We start from the raw sequence: 20,118 nt of genomic DNA, 5'->3' as shown, positions 1-20,118 counted from the left end.
TCCAATTATGTAAAGGCGCTGAGGATAACTTTTTATTAAATTAGTTAATTTGTCACTCCATTTAACAATATATCTGTGACTATAGGAGATTTGTACTTACAAATTGCTAGCCGTAATATATGACTCATGTGTCAATGTTTAAAGCTGTTATATCAGTAAAATGTAGGCGTTACGAGTGAAAAAAAAAAGTATAAATTGATAAAATCTAGAGCACAGAAAGAATCACACTTATTATTTAGGCACTGTTACCGACCGTCATCTCTGGCGACGGTTTGTTGGAAGTATCTGGATGATATGCATACATTATCATCAAACTCATACTTCAGCCTATGCATTTTACAAAACTATGCCCATTAATTGAATAATAGCTATTTTATTTTTATTTGTTCTTGTAAAGCACACTTCTTAAAGGAGTCGTAGAATGTTTTACGATACTGTGACTATCCGTCTACGCATGTAACGTCTCGGGTTCTCGTCTTATAAACCCATTGACTGCGATACGCCACCAAATCTGATTCTAGGCCAATGTTTTGTCCAGTCAACAGTTCCATTGATTCCTGCTCCATCGCCCTTATCTATTATTAGCATAAAGATATGACTGCCAGTATACCATCTGCGCTAGCGCAACTATATCTTCTATTAAATGTCAGCGGAGCGTCGATTAATTCGTCGTTGAGTATGATACCAGTCACTATCCAATTAGTAGCTATTTCTACTTTGTCTATAGTACGAAACACGCAACCCTTATTAATTTGCTTGACGGACGAATCATTCGATGGTAGCCCTATGTGGTAAGATAGATCACAGGAAGAGACTGGTCTGCCAGGATTAATGGTGGAGCCGCCTGCCGGTGGCGGTAAACGTGGGTGCTTGGTTTAGGGTTAACAATACTTTGTAGCTGATATCCAAAGACAAAATTAAAAAAGCCCATTCAGAGCTCCCCACAGGCCAACGAACACTGGTCTGATGATCGGAGAGAATGTTTTCTTAGGTGCCATGGATATTTATCGAAATATCCCGAGTAGGCAAACTGTGAATCGCGACCTTACTAGATCCTACCAAGATCGCAAACAGCTCACAGCGAGTACCAAGTTCTTATAGTATATTTGAATCTTTGAACTTGAATGATTTACTAGTGCTTGGAATCATGCACGTCTTCAACTGAATATAGCTTATAGATACTGCTATCCGATACAACAATATGAAAAGTCACGCTTGAAAAGTTCTATATGGATTGTTTTTACTTCGATTTCTGGCCTTGTTTTGTCGACTGACGTCAACGGCAATCATTCTCTAGCAACAAATACAATGAAATTGCTCAAGCTCCCGTTACTCTAAAGGCAAGAATTCGTGAAATTTATAACTTTTAGTGTCCTAGGCCCTAATTGTAACGCTTACTGCTCTATTTTAAACGAAAGCGACTTAGACTAGACACACGAGCGCTTCACTGACACAGGCCCCCAAAGGCGATCCTCGTCCGGGTCCTTGCAAAGCAGGCCAGAAACTAAAATCGCGTTACTGCAAAATTAGTTGCTCTACATCGAATGGTGCCACCGCCAATGGATTTCACGTGTGCTAAAACTGTATTCAGCAAACATACAATAATAGCTAATTCAAGCCTTTAGCGCAAGAAAAAAGTAATCTGCCAGCACCAGGGTGAGGCAGTGAGCAGACGTACTAAAAGATAGATTATCTCTGTATAAGGACTGGTTGAAAAGAGCCACTTTTTATGGTGATCCTGCTTTGTTCAATTAAACTACTGTTAAATAAAGGAAACATTTAAAAGGCTAGCTTTAGTCATTAACGATTGCATTTGAAGTCGCTTCTATTTTGTTGTAATTATCTGTTTGTACAAATTATCTTTAGACTGCTGACTTTGCTGGCTGTAGAAAGTTAGAGATAATTTTCCAGAACCTTTATGTTCTAGATCAGTTATATAGCACGAAGTTATGATTATTCTTTCTAAAACGATCGTTCATTGAAAACCCGTCTATTGGGTTGTTATAGTCTACTGATTTTGTTTTTTAATTCTTTGAAAAAATGTACGGGGTACGTAGAATATTTGTAAATACTGGTGACGAGTTGGCAGTTGGTTGGATGGTAGCGAAAGATTTATAACGAGATAGCGCCATATATTGTCTATGGACATCGTCAACACAAACAGTTCTGTAAAAGGAGCAGCCATAGAATTTTCCGAAAGGTATAGAAAATTTATAAGTAACTGACGTAACCTGACTAATAAAAGTTCTCTAGAAGAAATTCTAGAAAAGGATCGACGTTCTCTAATATGTTGTGTTTCTCTTTTTTTTCGTTTAGAATTACGATCTTACCGTCCCTATATAAACATTTATTTGCAGAGAAAATAAGGGAAAAATACCGTCGCACGTCTCTACATAGAGCGAATCTACAGAAAACATCTTTAATTTTTGGAAAGCGTTCACCCTGCCAGAACATTTAGCATACGTAAGCATAACTGTACCTCATATAGGATAATGAGATTCTCCCAATACGAACTTGGGATACGATATGTCTAGATCTTATGAAACTAAGAATTGACAACTAGAAACGATTATTACTTTAAGGCATTAATACCTACAAGAACCACAGTATTTTATGGAAAAAAAATTCCACTAACAGCTCACGCCATATTAAATTAGCACGAAAGTTTAGGAAATGACTGATAACGGCCAAATGTATGCTATATTTATTGAGCGCGCAACCTGGAAATGCGTAGCTTACCTTAGCTGAATTAAATACAAGTAACCTACCTTCTACGTAAATTTATTATAGACTCGAAGGTAGTCGTCGACCGTATAAGGCCTGATGCTATTTGTTTAGTATCTGTCGAAGTTCAGCGCACCGTTACGTTGACCTTTCAAAACAATGCCGAGTCAAGTTTCATTTAGTAAAGGAACATATGAGGTTAGGCTTTCAAATGAACCTGTTGTCAGCCTGGGCTCATGGGGTGACCCAGAGGGAGGCAGTCTCCTATCGGCAGAAAGGATAAGCTATACGAGTCTCGGTGATAGGCAGCCTGTGTCTATCACTGGGGTAGAATTTTTGTTGCGGCAGCACGAAATGTACTAGATGAACTGAGCACATGCTATACAGCGAGCGCAACGGAGTTATACAGTAAGGACTTTTCCCCTAAGATGAAGCAGAGTTCTCTCAGCACCGCTTGTTACCGTAAATGGTATCACAGAAACCCGGTTCGGTGACTTGCCATCAGTTAACACTGTTGTTGAACGCGCACGCCAAGGGTACGTTTACCTCTGTGATATTAATACTCCGGTTGCGTTAAGCTCATTTAAGAAAACTAGAAAAGGTGCACTGTTTTTTTGCCAGATGTCAAACCTGTAGGATATTAACATAAGACAGTGAAATGCTGGCATAGTGCGTTCTCTATTTATCTTCATGAAGCCGATTCGACTGCGAATCCGCGAAGGGGATCGAGCGACGAAATTACAGACTTACTCCATTCATTTTGACCTATTTATCCCAGCTAGCTAGTGTCACGTCATAGAAATAGACGCACTCACTAACGTAAATTCACCCTTGCCAATTATTTTGCGTATAGTTGTGTTCTGTAGCTTCTCGAAGAGACATGAAGAAAGTCGTACCGAAAAGACTACTCGAGGTACTCAAATGGAACACGATGCGACCCGGCGGACGTGTGACAATACGTGCCTCTTTCTTTCTAGGTTCGATTTCCGGTGCTTCTTGTACGAAGGAACATTTAATGTTTTGCCAGGAATTAAGATGCCGTTTTTAACGGTATTAAACCGTATGGGATACAAGATTTAGGCCGTGATATGATAGCTAAACTCATGCTTGATGGAGCCGCGTTTTGAATTAGATAATCGCATAAAAAAATTAGCAGTGAAAATTAATTTTAGCCTTTTCTACACAGGGGTGGTACGTTCACCACATAGTGGCTATCATATATGCTACAGTGAAGTTCAGGTCAATCTAACAACAGGCGATCAATTGCACAGAGCAAGGCACGTTCTTCCAGACGGATGACTCATAGTTGCTATATAAGACAAACATTTGTGATCGTTCGTACTAATGCTTGAATCTTCAATGTTTAGGCCAACGTTAAACATGACTATAATGTTATGTGCCTCTACACGTAAAGATCTGAATCACAACAGATCTAATTAAGTAACGCGTTTTGTTTAAGGATTGGTGAACATGCCTAGGCAGACAGCATGGCGAGAAAGTTCTTTGCTACCAACCTGATTGCATCAGCTTAGAGAATTACAGCTGTATGTGAATGTACGTGCACACGTGCTTGCTCTATGGCTGTCTCGTACATTCGGCCCAGCTACAATAGAAATGTTGTCCAGTTATTATACTGAATGGAAGATTTGCATCGTTAGGGTGATTTAATCATGTTTATTGATTATCGCCTCGTACGAATACTGCCACAGACAGAAACTGGATGTCCGACTGCGGGTCAACGAGTTTTCAATAGATAAAGTAGTTGTGCTCTAGATCACTTACCGTGCGTTTTAGATACCCTTTTTACCATCTTTACGCTTTGTAAGAAACGGACTAAATATGGGTCGTCTATTGCAAGCACTATAGCGTATCGTGTCAATATATACGATAGGCAAATATACGTGCGAAATCGAGTGATAAAACACACAGGCTCCAAGAGCAACGTTCAGTCTCATAATCGTAAGTATTAGAACAAAGCCTTTTAGTAGAGTCTGGACTTACTGAGAGCTTTCCGTGAACTTCTAACAATCAACTGAGTTAGCTATCAAAATTTTTCCCATTCACATGTACGTGTAAACTTTATATTATGCTTGCAATTGTACGTTTTACATACAATACTCCGTGGATGCTTACACAGTCGCTATTCTGTCGGTCTTCGGTAGTAAAAGCCGGGAATAGACAAACAGCGTCCAGGAGAGTTTTCTGCCATAGTAGGACAATAGCTACTGGTGCTGCCGCAAACTAAAATCGTCAAAAACTTAATCATTATTACATAATAACAATTACTAATTATCAAACTATACGTGGACTGACAATATTCAGTGATCTATGAAACTCGTGCGGTCAGATTTATAATCCTATTGTACTGTAGCTATAACAGAGCAAAGCGTCGTTCGGAATAGACGATGTTGCTACCGATAAAATTCGCCGTGTCGTATCAGTGAACCCCATATTAATTGATCGCTAAGATTTGCTGATCCTTTCTCAGAAATATGACGATCGTGAACGGCCTTGAGTATTGTAGTACTTGAGCTGGGTACAAGATATTTCACTTTCGGAACATGCATGTTGGTGGTAAACATTTGTACGCTTTGCATGTATGTTTGCACGTAGACGAAATTAAAGCGCTTCTAGTAATCAGCAACATCCTGCTAAAGTAAAGCACGACAGAATTTTTTTCATACACGTTTAACTCGCCCATCGTATCGAGAACAGTTGAGCTGCACTTCGAACGACCTGGCTATTCCCAAATAGTCAAGAATAGGTCAATATTATAAATAAACTTACTTACAGAGTTTGTTGCTGCTCCTTCAGTTTAATTTGTCTAGAGATGAGAAGCTCTGTTGATTCAGATCCGTTGCCATGTCGCATGTAAGGAACTAGGATTATATCTCAGTTCGGTTTGACTCATTTTTAAAACAAAGGGTCGTATATTATTAATGGAAAAAGTAGAAAGAAATCGCTTCGTTATTTATAACGCTTGTCACAAAGAATACGCACGAAGCAGTAGTAGTTCTTCACGTTACGAAGTGGTACATGCGTATATAGCTTTATTGACACTTTGTTCCGAAATGATAATAACTGCTCGACCAATATTGGGTACACCTATTTTACTTGACCGTATATTATCTAGCGCTTGTCAGTTAGCAACTTTGGAAAAACGTCAATCTTTTCAGTGAAGCCCCCATCTCGCCCCTGCCCGTCTACTTGCTGTGCGCTAATTGGTTGTGCCTTAATAAGGCCATCGTCTAACGGTGTGTTACTCCTTAGAGAAAGCACTAGTCTGCGTAATCGCCACGAAAAAATTACGCTACGAACGGGTAAAATCCCTATTATAGCGATGCTCGCTCTCTAAGGAGCATTAAACTCTAAACATGCCTCCTTCATGCAAAGAAGCTCGGACGCGATTAACGAACAATCGTAGTTGTAATGCCCTAGCTTCTTCATCTACTATAGTCTTTCTTTCCGAACGCATTGTGCAACTGACATTTTGGAGTCTGATATGCGTCGCGTACGTGCTTGTAACTTGTAACTAGCAGGCCGAAGCTCATCATTTAGTGACAAATTTACGCGATTCAATGCTCCTCGGTTGTTTCGAATAACCATGTGATCCCTATGTCTTTAAAGCTACAAAGTGGAGCCGGAACTACTGATGTGTTTACTGTTATATAACAACATCGAACTCCTAGAGTATGTGACTTCTGGCAAGATCTTATCAAACGAGGCGCTCCGAAATCGAGGCAAGAGACGCCGCAAGGGTCCCGATCTGAGCACCTTTGTGATTGCTAATGCGCCTTTCCGTGCGTGGCACACGAATATCGTCTACGACATAACCGATATATTATCATTCTGTAGAGCTACAGAAATGAATGGATGTTACCGGACATCATAGTGTGCTAGAACAAGGTCTTGTATTATATAGCAGCACGTGAATATGTCACAGAGTGAAATACTGGTGTAGTTAATAGAAAGGAACCTTCTGAGTTGGCAGTTTCAAGCCAGTATTTTCGTGTCTTTACAAAATAAATAAAAATGCGTTTTGTAGCAACGTTTTATATACTGTAAATCTTCCGTGGATTCCCGTTGGAGTTTATATGGTAATATCGTGGTTCATCGAATTGCGCAGTTGCACTTTCGCATGCGCAGATCAGTACTGGCGCTGATTTGATGTTTACTAGAGGCTTGGACTAAGTTACTCGTGGCTGGTATCGACTCCGCTACTGTAAGATCTACGTGGTATGTATGTATTCAATAGAATTGATCAGGCGTCACGAAGGAAAGGACAAAATACTTTTGAAGCTTGCTTTTCCTGAAGGACTGTCGCGTTTCGCGTAGCGACTATGAGTGTAAAGATCATTACATTGCTTTTGTGAAGGCGAAAAGAGATTGGCTTAGATGAAAAGTGCTCCACATGTAAAAAGCGGTTCCTGTGCGGTACTCTAAACAAACTCCTTTAACCGCTTAGAACTTACACCCATAACATATTGAGTAACCATTTAGCCTTCAGTCATTACCGGAATAATCGGAATGTTGGCACTTTTCGAGCATCGTTACTGGAGATCGATTCCAATTAAATAGGATCTCAGCGGTAAATGGCTGGTCAGCGTCGTATGCCCCTAGCACCTCCGCATAAAGCATATAGGCAAGCATACTTCAACACAAATATCGTTACCTCAGCGTCATCACAATCAATCGGTGGATGTTTTATCAATTGACTATTTGATCTGACGACCCTAAAGCTGGCAAAACGTTATGGTGTTATGCGGATATGAATAAAAGTCCCCTGTGTATAACTACGGTTACGGTAGGAGGACGGTGGGACCCAGTGGTAATATTGATACCCTTAGAATCGAAGTTGCGTTTTCACGTCAAGACGATTAGGTGGTGCCAGGAAGCAGCCTAGTGTAACGTACTGAGCTAAACTGTTTATCGCTATACTGTTTTGAAACCCTTCTTCATATATGAGAATTTCCATGTATGTACAGCTGAAATACTAAGTTGCATTGCCTCCGAAGAAAGTTGAAGCTCATCAACGTCACGTCATAGGATATAACGTGGTGCTGTTCTGAGGTTTACATGAAATTACTGTCAGCAGCCTGAACAAAACGTAGAAAATATGTCTCCACCGCATAAACTGATGACCCGAATCCATTATCAATGGGCAGATATTTTAAAATACTTTTCTAGTAGTAACGGGATGTCATCGAATAATAACTATTCTTAGATCGTATCACTGCGTATGTGGGTTGACGTATTTTAACGAATATGTCAGCTCTGAAGAATGATGGAGCCATCAACTTATTAGTGATAAATAGCTGCTGGTATTTTATTAGCACCTTTTACTGGCATAATTTTTTTTATAATCAGAGATTCGTACATTTCGCAACGTTTAGTTGTCGGATCGGTTCAGTCCTCTGTAATGTTTTTAGTATTATTGTTGTACGGATATAATCGTATCCGGCACACGCCCACTGAAATGTGCCCATTGCCGCCCATCTAGCAAAACTGATTTTGAGCTATTGTGCTACAAAAGAATATGTTTTCATCAATATTAACTTGTTGACAAAATGTTTAATGCACGGTCGCAACTAGTCTAGCGAAGGATATATTAAAATCAGGCGGGAACCTTGTTATCGGCCAGTGATTGACTGACCGAGAAATAAAACTTTTTAATGCAACGGAGTCGATGAACGTAATCTGTTAGAGATATAAGATTATTACTGCTGTGACAAACGGACGCGTATGTCCAGGTTGAAACTCTCGTTGCGGTCTTTTCCCTAGCTTCGTGGGACATTTCCGAGAACAATCGACAGCCCGTCGTGAAACAAGCTTGTTGGTTGACAATGAGTTCTGGTTTTGCGAACGAACACAAATTCCATTGAAGTATTTACTTTTTTTTTATCGTATCTACTTTTACAGGCTATAGAACCAAGCCGATTCAGTCACACTCACACTAGCGGTCGTTGCTCGCCCACGTTAGCCAACGACAGCTGGCAGTTGCTTGTGGCTTTTATGTCACCAAAAATATTTAGAGAAACCTCTTGCTTAACTTGTATGAACTTACAGCAGCTAGAACATTCGATGAAAATTCTCGAGGAGTTGTTGCATAATAAAGACTTGTATTGAATGAACTGTCAAACAACGTAAGTGTTCTGAGTATATTTTGATAGGAACTTTCCATAATAGGAATTAGGAGTATCTGTGGACGCTGCTTCATGAAGCCTTGATGGCTAGAAAAATTACAAGGCACGGACAAGGCATTGAGCCTATCTCAAGTGGAAGAAAAATAACTCTCATTTATTACTCAAGTTTGGCTCTGTTCAAGGGCTGTACAAACCCATAAATGTTCAATGTAATTGACATAACCAAACTATTAAGAAGGATGTACCACCAGCCACCCGAAGAATTAAACTTTCCTCAGTGTAGATTCATCTATTCGCGTTATTCTACTATCGAGAATAGTAACATAGGTAGGTAGTTGAGTGTAACGATTATTTGATTTACGGGAACACATACATATTTCATGTTTATTCGATAAGTTTTCACTTTAAACAAAGATAAATCTTCCAAATTGTATAACACTAACATGACAGAATAAGAACTGCTTTCGGCCTGCCTATCAAAGCTTAACAATATGATGCGTCAACGCGTCTGATTTACCACTGAAGGAACTCGGCAAAAAAATCCGAATGAACCTCGTCGTTGCACGAATCGTGCATTACCAATGTTACTGGAACACTTTCCAAGACAAACTGTCATTTGTCTGGACAAAATGGATAAATTTCCTTGATCGAGATCATGGCAATTATTGACCCCTCACTCGAATTAGGCCGAAGTTCTCGGAATTGATTATAAGCCATTATCTGACATGCAGAAGACAGCGACCCTTCTCGTGGAGTTGAAGTGGGAATAAGATTGCGATCTAACCGTGTCTCGAAGTATTGTCCTGCTAGCAATGTTTCATTTAAGGTGACCACGTTATGAAAAAACTGACCCGAATAAGCCTCAGCACTTGATAGAAGCCTTATATTTGCCCCGGAAAGCCGCCAAAATTTAGTGGACGAATTGGATTTCACTCACACATTTAAGTTATCACATTTTTTGCTGCATCGATGTACCGATCGTATCTGGGGACATATTCATTGAACATGGAGCAGCGCCGTTCGGGAGGTATGGATTTATACAAGGTCTGCCACTTAACGTCTATATTTTCTTGCGCATACAACATGGAAATCGAATGTGACGGAATAGGGCCTTCGTATCGCTTAGCGAAGATATGGACTTCGATAATGTTGTTGATTGGACGGGTGAGAATGGCTAACGACACCGATGTACCCATAGATAGCAGTGTAATATAACAGCTACTGCAAAAGAAAAGTAATTTTCTTTCCACCACAACTACGAAAGGCAAGAGAGAGAGAGAGAGAGAGACAGATTTTGAAGAGGTGGGTAACATGTCTTCACGGTCGTCGGTTTTCGCTTTAATTCATCTCGTCAGGACTATTTTGTGCGACCGGTTCGGCCTGTTCAGTCTACCCAACGCTGGCAAAGTCGACTGTTGAAACATGACTAAGACGAAGGGCACTTTCTACGACATATGCTATCGCCCCTGTCTCCCATGATTATAGTGTCACAAACCAAACACGTTCTTCTCTTATCCTTTAGTACGCGACCTCCTTTTTTATCCGAAAAGTCGCTTGAGCGCCATTCTTATTCTATATTCCATATTAATACAATATTCACGTAATACTCACGAGCCGTTTTTGGCTTTGTGTGACCTAGTCACGTGTCTAGGAACTGCTTAGTATTATCAAAACATTTTTAGTTGCATGCACTATTTCTGTCTCTGTATGTCTAAATTTTTATCCATCTAAGTCTAACTTTAGTAGGCCGTTAAACAACAAGGTCGTCTAAACAGGTTGGCGAAATCCAAATCGTTTGCCCCTCAGTGCGATCTTGCTTATAGCGCCGACGGGGTGCTCAAACCACATCCTGTTGTTGTGTCATTGTTTACATAAGAATCTGCCATGTTCAGGAATAACGTTGGAAAAACACGCGTATCTATATCTATGGTACGTCAACCTCTAGCACCAAGTAGTTTGATTGGGTCTTGTTTCAAACTCTTTTCAGTCTTGCGTCTAGCTGCAGTCTAACGATTCAAACAGATTATGTTTGGATCGAAATCGAAAACTTACCTACTATACTATAGCGCATATAATACCGTCGAACGATCGAATAATGGCCCAGTTAATCCGTCACAGGACAGTGATGATAATAACACTAATTAATTACTTGGTGATACGAGAAACTAGCAGAGATATCAGAGATTCTCTGTGTTATATATGAAAGAGATCGATCGTACTAGCTCTTTTCATGGGCCCATTTAGCTTTAAAAGCATTAACGAAACGATGGTCTCCCCCACGTCTCAGTCGTTGTGCGACAGGTCAGGCGATGCTCCGATCGACGACTAGCCATTAACTTTAAGATACAATTTCTCAGTCACCCGCCCCATGCTTCCTCCATTCCAATGGCTACTCCCTCTATTCGAATGGCCGCAGTGAGTTCATCAGTGAATTCTTTAATCTGTAAGTCTGCCCATTCCGTCAGCCTCGAACAACAAACGACCAGTAATGAAAGATGATTTTCAGATGTGCTTAAAGTGCTAGTGACAGCAACACTCGTAACAGCAGCAGCAACAACAAGAACAACAACAGCCACAGCAGCAGCTTTTTAGTTATTTGATGGTTCGAGTCCCAAGTTTGGCTCCGCAGGTCGAACTCCGGTAAAAACCGTCAACGGCACGCGCGCAAACGAATGGTTGCGTCGACAAAGATCACAGCTGGCCTGATTTTACCCGTCCGCCGATGTCTGTGAAGGCATCGCTACGGCGCTGGCGAAATGAAACGCAATAGCAGGCACCCTCCAGCCGGTTGAAATATGGCCAAGCCAGCTGCATTTGTTGTAAGATAGTGAAACCTCTGTTGTTGCTTGCCATCCTCTGCCCGACAACAGACGGTAATATCCTTCGTATGGATTACTTGGGACACGTGTAGCTAGCTGCCTTTATATGCACGGAGGGACGTTGTATTCAGTGGTGTTGGTAATGATTCTTCGAAAAATCGCCGGAATCCCATCGCTATTGATAGGTTGGACAACATTGCGCCTAGTTGTAGGTGGCCAAAAGGCACGAAGTCAGTGGCAGCAATTTACTTGCAACGTAAAGGCGAGTAAGACTTTAGCGAGAGTAGACAGGGTCTTGTCAGACGTGTCTAAAAATAAGATTGTAGTACTATTACCACCACGACTAGTTCTTTGGGACTATTACGGCAAGCCACTGTAGGAAACGGGTTTCGTATTATGCAGGGTCAAGCACACAGAGAACATTTGATCGCAACTAAACTATCTAGTGTGAGCGAATGGCTATGATCTAAAGAATAACGTTTGTCTCTGACGTTGATGTTTGTTGAGCACGTTTTAAGGTGATACGACCAGTATTTGTCTACATAATATCATACTCTTGTCGTGTCTAGCAATCTGAAATACTGTATTATGTGTACATGATAAGTGACTATAACTAATCAAAAAAAGATCTTGGACTTGTAAACATCAGGTATTGATGGCCAGTAGTTATAATCGTAAAGGAACATCATCTTAAAAATATTGAAACGGTTCAATGAAATCGAATCGAGCGCTTCTGATTGAATATTTCCCAGTGAAACCAATGAGTATTTATTATCCATATTCGAGGCAGGTAACACATAATACAATGCTATACTGCAATGATTGTACTAGGCCGCCATGATGGCCTAGTAAAGGGAAGGAGTACGTTTTCCTAAAAGTATTCAAGGGTTCTTGGATATCTCACTTCGGTGTGAGGGCCTTACGAATCCGTTTTTGCAAAAGTGGCCACAAAGCAAGCCCTGAACCTTGCAACATAAGCAAATACCGATTTCCTCGTAGCAATAGTACGCTAAAGGTAGCACCTTTTTACCAAATGATCTCCGCTGGGTATAAAGGTGCTGCCTCCAATTACGCATTAAGCATTTGATTTGAGTAACATCTTAAATAAAATAAGCGATCATTTGTCCGTTACACCTACATTAGATATTCGTCTGAACGACGCTCGTTTTCGATGGCTTTCTTTTTTCTGCTCATCGATTACACTCGTTTTCAGTTATTCCCATATTTAACCCGATCGGTGATCCTTATATCTACGATAACCAAGCCAAACTCATTATTACGAACGAGTTTTATGAATGATAAGCCAAGATGTCATATGTACGTTTTTTTTTTTATTCATTTTCATTTGGTACTCTTATCTTATTACGAAATCAAGATGGCAAGAGTAATACATCTTGATTTCGTACTTTGTGTGACCTCGTCGAAGGGCTGCACTAACTGCGTTATTTCCTTCGTTTACGGAAATACCGTTCTATTACGAGTTTAACAATAGTTAGTACGAACCGAATAAGCCGATTTGTTACGAAATAAGGTCACTACTGGATATGGTAACAGCTCGCGTAGTTTGAGGCGATCTGTATTCTTGACAAAGAGCAAACGACAAACAGCTACTTAGCTTTATAATTTGACTGAAGTTTCTTTTAAATATATATACGTATCGTACAAGAAAGCCGTAGGTGAACGTTCTGCCAAGTCAGTTTTTTGATGAAACCGGCTCAATCGGTAGAAGATCTTCACCAATGTACCTTATTAGGCACAGACAATGCGCGGAAGCAAGTTATTTGGGGGGGGGGGGGGGGGGGGAATAAAATTCCTAGCCCAACATCGCTATAATATCACTGTGTTGTCTACACAGCCATTTTAGCTATACGCCCCTGGTGTAACAGCTGCGAAATAAGGAAATATATATGTTCCTTTTTGATAAATTCACATGGTATTATGACCATATGTAGTAATAAGGTTCGTGTATGTCATTTCAGCGTGACCCGTACACATGTAATGAGCTAAAGTATCGGGTTGTTGTCCGCGATGCGGTCATAGAATAGCGAACGGTGGTATCTATAGCGAAAACTAGCTTCCGGAACAGGCTATTTCTCTTAAACCTATTTATGGAGGATACAAGTTCGAAGGCGTTTTTCCATACCACATCCCGCTTATCGCCGAGACTTTCATCCACTGTACAAATTTCGTTCAGAGATGCCTAGAATGGCCGAAAAATCTTAACAAGCGATTGGCACCACACTAAAAACATCGTGAACAACTTATATTTACGAGTACAAGATTTGAAATATCTGGAAGCTATTTCCTTTTTTTGGATAATTAAACACCTTTTGTCCACAGAATGCCTAAAATGTAAAAACCGATTGATGTAAAACCGAAGATACCCGTCCTGCTGCCTAAGTAAAAACGAGAATGCTTAGAGTTTTTGCCACCAAATCCTCAAACCTCCTTCAAAAGATCTTGAAATTCAAACAGTACCGAAAAACAAATTATTATATATAATATGAAGCCGGTTTATACTTAAATTGACGAAGCCACTATTTCTGACGAAAGTGACTGACGAAATATTTCGTTGCTGAAACAGGTTGGCGACTGAGGGTGCCTTTTTTTCCCAGTCGCCGTCTCGCCCTGAAATATGCTATGCACCCAGCCACCTGTTTTCATTGTCACTTGCCAGCTCTTCCGAATTTTTCTCTACCAGATATTTTTTTATAAAAAAAAAAAAAAAGAAAAAAGGGGGGGTGACCTCTCGGGAACTACTACCACTCTCAAGTGAATTTGTTCATTTCTTTCAATGTATTACGTTCAAAAGGTGTCTCGCCTCCTTGCCAGAATTGTCGTTGTATAGGTTGTACCCGTTCTCCAATGCGGCTAGTGTCTTCCGCTTGCCGCGTTTTTGACGCATCCTTACCCTACTGACCTAGCCTAACTGATCCAGCTAATAATACTTGTTCAAGCGAGCTATATGCAGCTTAGTTTTGTATACATATATATATATATATTTTTTTTATTATTATATTTATTATTATTATTATTTATAAGTCGAATTAATTTAGGTTCGTTCATTCGACTACTATCGAGTGTAAACAAAGAACGAGCTTTTGACACTATCATTTTCGTCATTTGTTTCTATTGTGTAACGAATTACGAGCGACTGGATGTGGCACCAATGGAACTATGCAGGTTTCGGACGCGGATGCTGGAGATTGGCCGCTTCCTGCCTGCAGTACCTACCCGTCGGCATGATTGCCCCAATCTATATTACGAGGTCGGTCATGACCAATGCAATTAGCTGATTTTACTAGTATTATCGTCAAATATTGATTAGCCTTCCAATTTTGTTCAAGGTTTTTGCTCATGGCTATCGAGAGTTCAGACAAGTGTTTCTATGCAAACAATCAAATGTCTGCATTAATTAGCTGCAACCAAGTTGCCATACCCAGTTCAGACTAGATGTCCGAAAATGTCCAGTTGCTCTTGTGGCCTTGAGAGAAGCGTCACATATCTCATACCGGTCATATGGTTGGCCGATGAACCCGTCAAAACTAATAGAATATCGAACATTAGCCGGTGGCCTATGTATCGTTATAACCACTGTCTATTTTGCCCGTTTGCTGTCAACGACGCACCTTACGGCAACAATTTTTTCGAACAAAATAGAGCGAGCAAGTCATCAAATATTTGAACAACGCCGGAATATCAATGGCATTTACGGGTAGAGCCCGCTGCAATGATCCTCTCAAATTGCCTAGAATGTTCAAGCCACGCCATTGGTTCTGTTCTTCTTCTCTACGAAACAATAGAGCTAAAAAGAGGAAATCTCTATGTACTGGTGTACCTAGGATACGTTGGTACGTTAAAATATGACGTCCAACAAACGGAGGTCTTAAATGATAGGCTTCACGGTATGTTGGACAAGAAGCAATTAATCCTATTGTAGCATATATTGTGCTATTTAGACGAAGCGGATAAAGAGAATTTTAGATACTGGATGGACTTGATTGCTTCATTGGGAGTTGAAGCCTAAATCATTATTATGGGTGACAGCAGCCAGACACAAACAGGATTAAAACTTAATATGATCCTTCGCGGAGCCTGCGTGCTATGGCCGGAGCGCGTGTTATTGCATAGGTAATACAACCTCCGAATAAACTCCAGCCTAGCTTATTTCTTTTGTAAACAAGATATTCGTCATACTCGTTTGGAGGGGAATAGAAGAGGTTCCAGCCAACCATCACACTGTTTGGTTCTTTTATTTAATTGCTGCTTCTGTATCGACAACGAACATGTACCATAAATCTAGCCTGACTTAAACCTTACTTCCATTTCCTCTACGTAAGCTCGTTTCCTCTAAGAGCATGACACGTGCTGTCAGGCTTTCATGCAACAAGTGGCATACATTTTTCTTTCCTTCTTCTGTGCCCCTCGCCCTCTATTGCAAAGCTGATCAATCTGGCGTTGCTGTCAGCCGCGCCTCCAAGTTCGACCTAACATTCATTTTGTCTGGCCTGTTGTAGCTAACAGAGGGCATTAGCAAAAGACTTCATTTCCCTAGGCTGCTTCCAGACACGGCTAGACAGAATATGCGGGAAGGACTAGTCGTCTTCTTGCTTCATACTAAACAGCTGCTTTCCTCCACAGTTTTTTTCTTAAGCTAGCGGCTAGCATTGCCATATTACAAACCACAATATCCCAACTCTGCTTAAGCGATTTTACGAAGTACTCAGCATTAATGCTCCATGCCATGTTTAGGGTCATCTTTTGCTGACTACCGGCGCTTGTTGACATGTCCTACATTTTTAACGAAGTTGGCCACCAGCAAGGTAAAGTGACCGCGGGTCCGATGTTCCATTAAAAAGTCCAAACTAATAGGTAGCGGTTTCCCGCTAAGACGACCTTTACTCAGCCGTATAATTTAGAATAGAGCCGATGTTATAAAGATCGATGGCCATTGTGAGCGATTTGTTGTGCTAACACAATACTAGCAGTGGGCCTTGACAAAAGTTAATGCCGTAGACGTGCAGTACGACTTCCATAAACGTGTTGATTTCAGAGATGATGAGCAATAAAAAGAACATCTTTTTACTATTATATCTGTTGTAACAAAACAGGCTTGAGATGATACACTTAGTCCTTGAATTTCATGGCAAAAGGCAATCCTTAGAGACTTTGCCAGCACTCCATAGTCATGTAAATACGACTCGATTTTGTAGGTGTCATAAGAAATGCAACGTCTTTTTATAACAATAGGCCGAAAACTGCATACTAAAGGAAAGGTGTATTTTAGTCCTAACGGAACCCAGGAAAGTGTCTATGACCCCGATATGACAATGAATTGCACAGTTGTTACCTGTTAAAAAAAGGGCAAATAAAATAACACGTTTCTACGAATACGAAAAAACTGACACTTTGCCTATAGAATTTTTAATTGCTTCCAAATAACTATACTTAGGTGAAAGCGAACGAAATCTTTCGAACAATTCAAATTCACACATGGGGACCGCTGGCAGCCAAAGTAAAACAAATTGGAAAAAAGAAGTAATTTTTGCAAATGAGCGACCAAAATCGTACGCTGAGTGCTCATTCAATGGACAACGCGTTCGTGCTTATGCTATTTTATTTTCAGATTTTACGTATAATATAATGTGTACATTGGCGGCCATAATCTTCGACGACATAGGAAACGACACCTCTAGTCCCCAATAATCGAAATGGCACAAACGATTCTTAAACAGGTATCAAAAGTAGGTAAAAAATTCCTTCTTATCAAAACAATTTTGATAAGAGGGAATCTACGGGTATATTATTCGCTCAACTTTTAGACTAGAATGCGATAGAGTAGTGGAAGTTAGTCGACCAGTTAAAGATATTTAAAGTAACCTGTACATTAATCACTTTATGGATGTCACCTGGCAAACCCGAGCGTAGCAATAATGTCAGAACCATTCTTGTAACTCGCTCGTTACCTCGACCACTTCGAAAGCTTCTATATACATCGTACGATTTTCATAAATAAATGCACGTACAATCGCTCGAGTCGTTGTTACAGTGTCTTCTGTCTATCCCTGGATGAGTTTGTTCGGGTTGGCGATTTTTTCCAATGTCACTACGTGGGGATTGCACTTGGGACGCACTTCGACGATGAATCGCACAAGGAAACGACTGCAAATAGTAGATTATCGATTGATACTGGCTCTACTTCCGCCAGCAAACAATTCTCTGACATTGGTCGACTTATAAATAGGACTAGCAGGACACAAGACTACTCAAATCACTTTTGGTGGCAGGGAATAACGGTTCGGAACATCACTACGTAAATAGAGATATTCGTCCATTGAAGGCGCTCGTCGCAGTCACAGTTCAGGTATGGCCAATTCCAATAACGTTATTAGTTATCGTTTCCCGCAGTTACCACTAACGAAATAAGGGAAAATTGTCACAAATGCCTCAAGTCTTTCCTGGCTTTGTCCAATTGTCAGCGTTCCAATTGTTTTTGCTTTAAACGCCAAAGGTCTATGACCTTCTGATGGTTCAGCAGTTGAAATTGAAATTTTCTTTTTTTTGTAAGAGTGCTTTGGTTAGAAGCAAACTTCTTGCAACTATATGATGGTCCAATATGCGTCACGCATGTTTTGAGCAGTGTATTTTTCCCATTCAACCCTAACCACTAACGCTGCGCTGTCTTGCGTTAATGATTAATGACACCGTAGTCGGCAAACAACTTACTCCCCTCTGTTTTGTTCGTAACGACTCCTCATAAAGATGGAACGAAGAAACCAGCTGCGACCAACCGGCTACTACCTGCAGGAGAAGCGAATTAATGCAGGGAACAGCAGCAGGAACAGGAAGAACAGCAGCGGAGTTGTAGAAATCACTTCCACCTGCAATAGTAACGGCAGATGCAACTTCTGCCTTCTACAGCAGCGCTGTCGATAACACTTACTGCAATAATAATAATAGCGACAGCAGTAATTTCGACAACTTGTTGCAGCCGTGACTGCCTTAGTGGACTGCTTTCCAATGCTGGCGTTATCGTTGATTTTCGCTTGTTGTTAGGTGGCAGCTGACGCTTTATGCTCTCATCGGCTTCTCCTAACCACGACACTCGTAACAGTAGAAACACGTATCACTGCAGTGTTGTTTAAGCACTAATATTGCTCGAAGTGGGTGTTGTTCACGAAAGAAAAGTGGGTGCGACGGCGAGCTTGCCAGTACTCGTCGGTTCGTCAGACAGAATCAAGTGATTGGTGGTGACACAGCCGCCGGGCTTAGTCCGCCGACCTGTTGCCGCTATACCGGTCCCGCAATTCAGTCTACCCCCCCGCCTTAATACAACGGATGAAGCATAAACAACGAACTATGACCGACAACGACGACAACAGCGGCTGTCAACGGATAATACTCCATCTTCACCCCTTGCAGTCGCTGCTACACCGTGAGCAGAGTCGCGCCGTTTCTCGAGTAAAGCGCCGGCAGCGCCGCTATAGCCCAACCTGTCTTTGGCGCTGCTGCAGAAGAGACGGCGGTAGTCATCTCGTGGAAACTTTGGCCACCAGACGGCGCCAGATTCGGGCGAGCGGCAACGGTCCCTTGCTTGGTTCAGACAGATCAGGCGGAACGACAAGGTGGTAAAGAGTTAGACTGATTCTATCGATTCAGGGGCACCAGGTTTTGAAACAGAGAAAACTGGTCACAAATAAACTGAACTAAAGCATATACTTTTATACTGTATAGTTGTTACAAGCGAAATGAACGGACTGGTAGCAGCGTATTGCTATTGAGCGTCGACGATCTACGGATCGATCCGAACCGATGAAAGTTGGTGGCGAACCGCCGTCAGCGTCTGTGATGTTGCAAAGGCTTTCGACGGGGTGAAGCAGCCGATGGCGTTCGAGTGACGAAATACAATTAAGGGAATGGGGAGAAGCCGGCCAGTCCGATATCAGAGGCTAATCTGGGAATTCTTAGAAACCATTAATGATATTTGCACAGTATGACTAACCTCTTCGATTCTATCTGACTTTAGCAATCAGTGATCGATGTGCAGCCGCTGAGTAAACTTTGTGCTGCGGACGAGCGGACGGCTGGGCTGATGGAAGGATTTATTTTGGTGATTACACTTTGATGGTTGGAGCATCACCATCGAAGTATAATCAATAAGTATCACTATGTTTAGCGCTGTGGTATTTATTCTTAGTCGCAATTGCCCTATGAAAGTAGTACATATGGATGACTACCTTCACTTAATAAACGTTAAGAGTTTTACGAGTCGTTTTCACCTAACTAAAATCTAAATTATCCTTCTTTGTGTACGAGAAATTCATATTCTTTTTCAGAAAACAAATTTTCTAAAAAAAAAAAATGTAGAATAAGAGATACTTTAATAATGAGAGAAATGCGACTTCTTAGGCTTCAGCCTTAAAGTTGCGCTG

General features: G+C 41.0%; 1 protein-coding gene and 1 long non-coding RNA gene across 4 annotated transcripts in view; one reads left to right on the top strand and one right to left on the bottom strand.

Moving 5' to 3' along the window:
* The window catches only part of LOC111244246 (serine/threonine-protein kinase OSR1-like), a 47,051-nt gene extending 27,629 nt beyond the window's left edge, over positions 1–19,422 (bottom strand). Inside the window, exon 1 of one of the 2 annotated variants that reach the window (XM_022791109.2) lies at positions 17,713–19,422. The gene's annotated coding sequence lies outside the window, so the exon portion shown is untranslated. Of the gene's footprint in view, positions 1–17,595; positions 17,614–17,712 lie in introns of those variants that run through there. The other variant, XM_022791110.2, reaches the window with a different exon arrangement.
* The window catches only part of LOC111245978 (uncharacterized), a 42,430-nt gene that overhangs the window by 5,304 nt on the left and 17,008 nt on the right, over positions 1–20,118 (top strand). The gene's annotated exons all lie outside the window — the stretch shown is intronic.

The sequence above is a fragment of the Varroa destructor genome, unplaced genomic scaffold, assembly GCF_002443255.2.
Source record: "Varroa destructor unplaced genomic scaffold, Vdes_3.0 BEIS01000002.1, whole genome shotgun sequence".
Taxonomy (NCBI): Eukaryota; Metazoa; Arthropoda; class Arachnida; order Mesostigmata; family Varroidae; genus Varroa; species Varroa destructor.
Note: the sequence above shows the minus strand (reverse complement) of the source record. Positions and strands in the feature narration are given on the sequence as shown.